Here is a 10,854-nt window from a genome sequence, read left to right as displayed (position 1 = left end):
ATAAAATGTGGGTCAGAATTATACAAATAACGAGTTAAATTTAAAAATATGAAATAATTACAATTGGTATCATTACAGTAATTTATTATCTCATCGTAGTTATAATCGTCGTCATAATCTGCACCATCATCATCCTCATCGTCGTCATAATCATCCTCATCACGATCAAAATTTATGTGGATCAAAATTCAGAAATAAACACTAAAATGAATATCACAATTTTGATTATTACAATTAAAATCATCATGATAATCATGATGAGAATCATAGTTGATTGGAATCCTTAATATTGGGGTATAAAAACACATTTCTGAGCCATTTCTAAGAGACGTTCGTTTATGGACCTTGTTAGAGGCTCTAGGTGGCCCATTGGTTCTGATCCTCTGTCGGACCCACCCCGTCGGGTCACAACCAAGTAGTTTGTAATGAAATATCTAAACTTACCCCTAAAAGAGGGCAATAGGCATGCACATTTGTATTTATTGTTGAACTAAAAGTTTAAAAGAGTGACAATATTTTAAAAAATAGTCACCCTGCTCGCAGAAGAGTAGATTTGAAATGTATTCATGACATAAAATAGGCCAACAGATATTTATACTAATCACCGACGATAAAAAAGAAATACTTGAAAAAAATAACTTACGGAATTTAACAAAAAATCAGCCAAAAACATGGTACCTTGGCACCAAACAACGGGGTACTGTACTCATTTAACATAAACGACAAAATGACCTTTTTAGAGCAGGCAGGACTAAGTAAGCTAAATCGCTGTAACTGTTAACAACCGAACTAATGAAAGAACACTTTTGAAAATGCATATGAATGAATCAAATGAAGAATTCTGTTTACACTTGCGGAGAAAGATAAAAATTATGTCAGACAAAAAATTGAACACTAACCACGCTTGAGGTTTACAGATATAATTAAATAAAAATATTTGTAGGCCTATACTGTTGTGTGAGTACTCTGACACCGGATCAGTAGTTTCTAAATACCGGAAGCAAACAACGTTTGTCAATAGACCTAACTTATGAATTTAGTAGCAGGCTATTCAGAAAATTAGGCCTGTTGTAACTGAAATCAGTGGCATGGCGGATCCAGAAATTTAAAATAGAGGGGGCCCAGGGAGGAGCTTTGACATATGGAGGGTCTATACCACCTCAGCCGCACCAAGGTAATTCAACAGAAGGAGGCACATCTCCGCTCTCAGAGATAGCGCGTGCGTACAGTCATTTATTCTCATAGAGCTACAACTAGAGTGCTGACAAGATGGCGAAGCATTGCAGAGTTATGTATGTGTACCATCCAAAATGGCCGTCGTAGTAAAGCGCCACCCTCAGGCTTACTATACATATTATTACCATAAATAAGCCCTCTCACTGACTATTATTTCATTAATGATAATGAGTAATGGTAATAACAAATTATTAAACTATCGTAGCCAAAACGAGGCCAAATGGAGCATCTTATTCAAAAATAAAGTACCAAGGAATGAAAATTAAAATCGTGTACATTACACCCATACACCGCAACGCTCGAGTTTCAAACATACGGGTAACTAGCTATACTGAACTTTCTGTGTAAATTGAGGGCGCAACTGCACAGATGGTGCCAGAGCCGTAGATAGAGAGAGTTTGGCCAACTTGGCGCATGGGCGCCATGTTGTCACCAAACAGCGTGCGCGCGTATAGCTTTATAACATTTTATAAAGCACTGATGCTGCATAAACTTTCTTTCATTATTCTGTTCATGAGGACAATTCAATTATGGGATTTTAACATATTTAAGGAAATTAATACATTTTTGTTTCTTTGTTGGATCGATTGCAGCAACCCCAAACCCAACATAACGGTATTTCACATTATATAGCATTAATCATCTATAATAACTGCTAACTTCCTACCCTATCGCGTTGTTTTGTTTTGGTGACAACATGGCCGGTGTAAGTCACGTGATTGAAACCGAGTTGGCCAAACTCTCTCTATCTACGGCTCTGGATGGTGCCAGAGCCGTAGATAGAGAGAGTTTGGTCAACTTGGCGCATGGACGCCATGTCGTTACCAAACAGCCCAGGCGCATGCGCGCGTATAGCTTTAATGTTTTTTTTTTGGTGACAACATGGCCGGTGTAAGTCATGTAATTGCGATCTACCCAATCACACGCGCGTATATCGAATCCCGTGAAACAGGGTTGGCCAAACTCTATCTACGGCTCGGGATGGTGTTTAGGCGAAATTTGATTGGCTAAATCTATGGCAACCCTCTTGGATGGTACACACACACAGCTCTGCGTATTTCGAACACCGAATACATTGCAGTTAGCGCTCTAGTATTCTTATTTTATCTCTATGTTTAATTTTTACTGTGGCATCGACAATCCGATACTAGTTGCGAGTACAGCCGTCAATTAGTCTATGCGTACCATACGTTTGATGTTAGTTACTATTTTATTAATTTTGGGTACCGTACTTCGCAATGTCTGTTACAACTGATTTCTTTTGACTGCGAGCTTGTTAAATGCTTCTGTAAACTGCAATTTGATTTGTGAAAATTGACTAAGAAAATGAAAAGTTATAGCAATTGAAAATTTTATAAAAGTTTATGTTCTTATGTATCATTAAACTGTCATTTTGACAATGTTGGACTAAGGTGCACAAAACGAACATTTGAGTAGATACAGAACATTTATTATTTTTTTCTGCGAAGTGCGTCTCATAACAACAATACACCACAATATCGGTAAAATTGATGTTGAAATGAAGAATATAATTTCAGTTTTATATTAGTGCAAAATATCATTAAGCCGGTTCTCCACTAGGCGAATTTGTTCGCGCGAATCGAAAGCGTCTGTGCATACGCATGCGCATTCACATTTCTGTCGGGTTTTTGCGAAGTGAAATAATGCGCAACCAATCAGATCTCTGGAAGCGAACCGACGCTTTGATTCGTGCGAATAAATTCATCTAGTGGAAAACCGGCTTAAAGCTACGTTCACATCAAGCTCAGATTCCGGTCTGGAGTCCGGAGAAAAAATCGTGAAAAAATGGGTTCAGGGGTAAATAATAGGACCGTTCAGATCAAATTCGTACGAATTCGAATCCGGACTCCGGATCCGGGACGATGGATCTGAGAGCTTTTTGTATCCTGAAATCCTACGTTCGTTTTTTTTTTCTTTGAACCAATCAGCGACAAGCTTGGATGGTTCGAACCAATCGAACGCACGCATACTTAACCTGAACAACCTTGTTCCGTGCGCGATGTGAACGCAGCGTAAAAAAACGTAGCAACTCACGATTTTTTTTTCTGGGCTCCGGACTTGATGTGAACGTAGCTTTAGCAAAGAACTTAAATAGCAGAAGAATGAGCTGTTCCGCGTATTTGCATTAAAATCGATGGAACATCCGCCCTCCTGCGGATGCAGTAAAATTTTAACATTTTACTAAGTGGAGAAACTACAGGAAACAAACGAACCAGAGCGGCGCCTTTATTATTACTGTATAGCGCCGCCGCGCGGATGCAGTAAAATTTTTCTCCGTGTACCTACAATGCATTTCGACCGGATGTTCCACTATTTTGGGAAGCTGTTCTATCTTCTCCTATTTATTATCTTTGGCTTTAGGCCTTTGTAATCACCGCACGACGCCCGATTATCATGGTAACTAACACGTGCGTGGGTAATTCGTCACGAACGCTGACGGTTTATGGTCTGGTTGCTATGGTTTTTGTGACGTTCAGCGTGTAGGGACGCACGTGCGCCTAGAATGTCGATGCCAGAGTTATAACCTTTGATGTCCCGAGATGTGCGTCCATCTGTTGAATTGTTTTGGCCGGACCATGGTTGGAGCTGTGGTAAGGAAATTTACGATTATGTTAGCTTAAATCTGGAAGGACAGAAATGGTACTCTAAGACTTAAAATTTGAATGTAATTTTCTTTTTCCTCCATTTTTTTTAACAATTTGAAAAATCATCTGTTTATGCTGAACACCCGATGATAAGCCTACAAAAACCTCTAAACAAAATATCTCAACTAAGTTTAAACGAAACCAGTGAACTAGAAGCTGTTAGAAATACATATAAATGCATTCAAAGAATATGGCTATTTTGTTAAGAGGCTTGTTAGAGCAGAACAAACATAACAGAAAACAATTGAGCGCTAAACCTAACTAGGCTTACAGTAAAGCAAATCTCTATACAATTAAACAATAACATGCGTGCAAAGATTTCAATTGCTTTTGAAATCATGTTTTCATAGACAGCATGTACTCAGAAGGCAAAGGCGCTATAGAGTACGTAACTTTGAAAATATATCCGACGCTATTAACTTTAGTTGTGGAGAAAGGTAGTCCATATCTGCAGGGCATAAATATCTCCAGGATTATCGAATCATGGTACAAATTCCTATTTGAATACCGCCATGTTGACATATCTTCTCTGTACGCTGGGTGCTGTAAATTCATATTCATAATTTTGGTATTTCTTGATTCTTTTCGGTACAATAATGTTTACAATCGGCCGAAAAACGTCATCATCATTATCATCATCATCATTGTAATCGTCGTCAACATCATTCTCATCATTATCATTATCATTATAAATGAATAAATGTGGTTCAAAATGATACAAAAAACGAACCAAATTTTAAAATATGAAATAATTACTAATTACAATTATTTATCATCATGCTAATCGTACTCATAGTCATTGTCATAATCCTCACCATCATCCTCATCGTCGTCGTCATTAGGATTCAAGATTAAAACTTTATTCGGATCCATTTCTGGAAATCCCATTGCTTGCACACATATAAAACATACAATTCACAATAAAAAATTAACATACATTAGTTTCAAATTATGAAAATTTAGAATTATCATTATTATTATTACTATTTTAATTATTTATCTACTATCTCATCGTCTGTGGTTAAACTAAAAAAATTAATGACCTGTGTGGAAAGACAAAAGATATTGTTCAGTGCAAGAGACCGGCAGCCGATTTCTTCCACTTGTCACATGAAGATGCCAGCTTATCTTCTTATGGAAGGGGTGACTATCATCCTTTGTAACAGAGCTAAACTGTATCACCGTAGACATCATCAACTGACCCCTGGCCCTTTCCAACTATCCGCTCTACCTTCCATGTCACTCTGTCAATCATGCATAATTATCTCTCTCTGCAGCGTTACCACCCCATGCGGTTAAACAATAGGACCTACAAATAACCGAGTTATAAAGAACAATTACAATTTTCTTATAATTATCCTCATCATGATAAATATTTATGTGGGTCAAAATTATATAAATATTTACCAAAAATGAATATCACAATTGGTATTATTACAACAAAACAACACAACAAAAAAGAATAACATCCCATTCACGTTCACTATAGTGCACTCATTCCATTTATTACAGTATAATGCTAATCAGGGGCGGAATTAGGGTGGGGCTAGAAAGTTAAAAGGGAAAAAAAATCATTGCCTAAAACACAGAATTTACTTTGGGTCGTCTAGAAAACAAACATTTCAGCTCCTGATAATTAAATTTGGCTTTTGTTTAGCAGTTTCTGAGAAGTGTTTTGAGACGGATTCTATTTCCCACACCTTCCACTATTACCAGATACTAGAAACATAAGATAGAATTATCCACAGATAAAAACTGTATAAAGAATTGCACGTATAACAAAAGAATTTGTGGGTCATTTAAAATCTTAACGACGTCCCAGACCTAAATATCTCGAAAAATTAACAAAGGTTCGAACCGAAACATCAAGAATAGTTTGTCATTGGTTCAGTGAAGAATTTATTTAGGCCTGGTTCAAACTAGGTGGATAAACCAACCTCCTTGGATAAACCCGGCTCAATTCACCGGGTTTATCCACCTGCCTGGCTTATCTCAAGCCGGGCTGTGTTCCTATAGTAACTAGGCCTGGTGCGCGCCACCGTGTTTAACTTTCCTAAGCCAGGCTTTAATCGTCGCGGGGGATCGTGCGTTGACTTCAGGTGACGAAATGACCAATCAGCATTTAATTACGTACGCTGTGAGCGAGCGTACGTTTCGCGAACAATGTTTTGAAACACGTTTCCTTGATAGGGTTCATGATTATACAAATTCTCGCCTGGCTAAACCCGCTAGTCTGAACGCCCGGCAAAGTTAAGCTGTACTTAACAAGCCTGGCTTATCTCCAAGTCTGAACGTAGCCTTAGAATTTAATAGCTTGTTCTTGCTAGCCAATAGACCTACGCATTCTTTCCTGGGATCACTCAAAATTAATACCAATACTTCTCTAAAAATGCGTAAATATATATGTATCATCACATGTTATACATAGGCCTGTAATTTGGTGTTGATTTAAGTGCTGTACAATTTCTAATTGACTCATTCTACATAGGTTTATGACCCGTGCTCTAATAGAAATCCACCATTAAATTATCTCAATAAAAGACACCCGCTAACATACTTGTAACCCAGTGGAACATTCGTTAGATTAATCATAATTATCAATTTTTCACTATACACGATAATGAAAAAAAAATTGGGTTTATAATGGCTACCGCTCAAGGGGTGGGTTATTATTTGCTAACGTCCCAGATCTAAGTATCAAAAAATAAATAAATAAATAAAATAAATAAATAAATAAAAAAACTTATCACGTGGATCTAAATGAAACTTTTCAGAGTAGTTGATCAGGGTCCGATAAAGAAATGATCCATTGCAGCTTTTGTTCGAGTAAACTAATTCCCCCATGGTTTGAGTCACACAAACAACGCGTCTGTCGTGTAGTTAATTTTAAAGTATTATGTTTTTATGAAATCAGAATAGTAGTATTTATTTATTTTTATTATTTTTGTTTTTCATGTCTTTACTTTATATATCTTTTTCATATTGGCAATAAGGACATAGTACAATTATAATTGCAGTTGTGGTAGTGCTACTTTTCACCCCAGTTGTTGAGGTACATCTAGGCATTTTCTTTTCATCTGTTGTAGTTTATTGCAGAAAAAGAAAAACAATATATACATGATTTACATGTACAGTAACTGTATTAATAAGAATTCTACATTAAGTTGAATACATTAATTCTGAGTACCCTTTGCAGTTTTGCATTACCGTACCGTAACCTTGCAGCATGCAGGATATGTCCTTGGTAAATTAGAGTTTGTGATTGGCAATCGGTAGCCTACAAATATGGTAGTGAATAGCCTTGTTCTGACGGTGTAAGCACAGGCTCTGTGTAAGTTACACCGGTGACATCGTAGTTATCAAACAAGCGCTTGTTATGAGGCTGACACCGACCGTATGAACGAAGAAAACAAGCACTTCATACCTTGGGGTTATGATTTCAAGAAACATAAATGATCATAGCCATATTGAACATGTTGAGCAAAAATGTAATCGCCTTATTGGATACATAAAATCTATTATAGGGAATTTAGGCCTATTTAATTATAACATAGTGTTTTACGGGGATATCCTATGGCGAACGAATGCCCTCCCATCAATAAATTATGGAAGCCCGGTATGGGTTGGAAGCAAAAGTGACACTGAAAAAAATTGAAAAGTTGCAAATTGAAAAGTTGCAACTACAAATGGCCAGATTCATTCTGAAGGCGCCATGTAGCACTCCCTGTGCCACACTGTATGGTGACCTTGGATGGTCAACAATTGAACTTATTCAAACTACCCATAGAATTAACTTTATTGATAGAATCTTGAAAATGGGAGATAATCGTTGGCTCAAAATGTTATTAAAACATATTGTAAGCTTTTCTGTCAATCTAAATACCATTGCTTTTAAAATCCCAGCTTGTATTGAAACAACCTTGAAAGAATTTAATACTGATAATATTTTTAGTGATGTTAATAATGGCAACAGTAGTAATAGGACTATTAACACAACATGGACTTCTGACACAAAAGCTATCATGGGAGATCTCTGAATTTGTCATTGGATTGAAGATGGAAAGAGTAAATCATATCAATAAAAAGTACATGGACATCATACAAATGTACCTAATTTAGAAAAACACCTCCTAGATAGTAGTTATTTTGAGGGGGTATCATTGAAATTTTAACTACGTTCGAATACCCTTCCTCTTGAGAATAGAATGATGAAATGGTCTAAAAACAATAGCAGCAGCGGTATCTGTGAATTATGTGATATAAATGAACTTTCTCTTAGTATGCCCTGTTTTGATTAAATTAGAAAAGGTGGAAATTGACAAATTTAGACAACAACTAATAACAATTTTGATAATATATGCCAAGAATTTCAGCAATACAATATTAGAAACAAGTTACTCTTTATCCTTGGCAGTGACAATTTGATGTTTTATGATGGCTTAATTAGTGTGTTAACAGACAACTTTTGTAAAACTTTAGCGAAAATAATGTGGAAGAAGCGAAGTAACATTTTAAATAGCTTAAGCTGACTGTGGTGTTGTGTATGGAAATTTTGTTTTTCTTGCATTCTTATTTATGTTCAAATAAAAATTTTCATTTCCCTTTGATTGTGAATTGGGTTGCCGCTTTGCATCTGGCCTGGGTTGCGCTCTATAGACATTAGAGAATGCGGGTTCTCACTTGAAGTGATTGGGTATCATTGTTGTAGTGGGAGCTCGCAGGAGCTTGTGTCTGTGGTGCGCCATACTGACTTACAATGCAGGGCGATAGCCTAATTTGGTTTTGTTTATACGCATATATGCATGTGTGTGTATGTATATACAGTATAATATACTGTATGTATATAGTGGGCAATGAGCTTTCCCGACTTTAAGTTCTTTAAAATTAAAGGTAATAATTTTTTCCCATTGTTGTTACAGTAAATAGGCCTTATGTGTGTATACAAACATAAAAAAAAGTTTGAGCAAGTTGCATACGCTGTCTCTTATACACATCTAGATGTGTATAAGAGACAAGGAAACTACTCGCAATCAAATGATCAGTATATAAAATAAATATATTCAAAAACAAAGACACTAAGTAAAATAAAATTATTATTATTATTATAATAATGATTATTATTATTATTATTATTATTATTATTATTTTTATCATCATCATCATTACCATCATCATTATCATTAATATCATCATAATCACAACTGTAATTATTATCATTATTATACACAGACTGCGCTGTAAGGAAAATCCATTCTCCGAACGCGCGGTTGATGATGTGACCTGTCTAGAACGTTGTTAAGAGATCTGCGGATTCACGCACCCCGCGTCGTCACGTTGCGTTCTCTATATGAAAACCGGTTGACGCAACCTTTGCCGGTATAATGATAGGAAGGAATATTAGTTTTAAGAAGACAAAGTAAGTTTACTGTTTTATTTATTAACAGGAGGAACTATATCTTGCTGGATGTATATTTTGAAGAGTTGAACTGGCAAGTCTTCAAACAAACTCCAACAATGACGTTCTCAGCTCTTCTTAGTAAGTAAATCGTCTTTAAATTGAGTACGTTTCATTTCACTTACTTCACAATAGGCAGCTTCTAAATCACTGTACATCTTTATCGATTTGGAAATGTTTATTTTCATCGCACATTATTTAACCCTAAATATTTCATCATTTGTTTATCTATGTTCGCATGAATTATCTCTCATGGTTAATTTATAAGAATATACATACAAGTTGTAAATCGATTTAAAACCCAATGTATTATGATTTGATGGAAAACTCACCCTCTTCATCATCATTGTTATTATCATTTATCATTTATTATTATTATTATTATTATTATTATTATTAATATTATTATTATTATTATTATTATTACAGTATTATATGATCATCATTATCAGCAGCAGCTTATAGGCCTAAGTCATAAAGTACCGTATTTTTCACACTATAACTATTTTTTAGGTGACATTGGAGGTCAATTGGGTCTGTTTATTGGTGGAAGTGACATCACTATCTTTGAAGTTGGTTAGTACTTTTCCATGAAGGGTCATTCTGTTTGTTGTAACACAAGCATGTCTACCAAAAAGTAAATAGTTCTGGTGGTGTGTCTGGTCCTGCATCCTCGACGACAAGGGTGCTTTCAGTTTCAGTTACGATGCCACATTGGAAATGATCTGACGATAGCACGTACGAATACCTGTCGACTTCTCTTCGGACAACCACCGCAAACACATTCAGCTAAAGAACCCTTTCGGAAAGTTAAAAAAAAAAAAAATTAAAAAGAGATATCGCCAAAAACGCCCATAAAGTTTATTTTTGGGCGTCTGGAAGACACAAAAATCACCTAGGGTAGTGTTGTCTCTCGATCGACCCCTCTTTCTTGGACATCGCACCATCCCCAACCCCATTGTCGGACATATTCTGTGGATCCGCCCCTGACGTTGACGAAGGAATTCAATAGAAATTAAAATGACATTTTTATTTTCTATTTGCGTCTACGACGGATTAAGCTGCATTCACATCGGATCCGAAAATTCAGACCGCGTTTCCGAAGCGCCCAACGCCAGGGTATCTTATGAGACTGATTCGATTTTCTGATCACTTCGTTGGGCTTCCGAATTCGGATTCGGTGTGAACACACCTTTAAACGGCAAATAACGGGTTGTTTATTGTAAAATGTATAAATGATGTACGTATTAAGAATATTAGAAAGACTAAAATATTTTAGTTCAATAAATATAATTGGTATATTAGGCCTATTATGTTACCTGTAGTATTAATGATGATACGGAAAACTCCAATTACGTTTCCTGTAAACTTATGATAATGTATTATCTTTATATATTACTTATGCAGGTGTTTCTCCAAACCAGGGTTAATGTGATTTTATCTTTTATTCGTGTATAGTACACATTTTGCTAAACAATGTATTATATAACACTGATG

This window comes from Anneissia japonica, unplaced genomic scaffold (assembly GCF_011630105.1).
Source record: "Anneissia japonica isolate Jap-2015-1 unplaced genomic scaffold, ASM1163010v1 scaffold287893_len360957_cov134, whole genome shotgun sequence".
Taxonomy (NCBI): Eukaryota; Metazoa; Echinodermata; class Crinoidea; order Comatulida; family Comatulidae; genus Anneissia; species Anneissia japonica.
Note: the sequence above shows the minus strand (reverse complement) of the source record.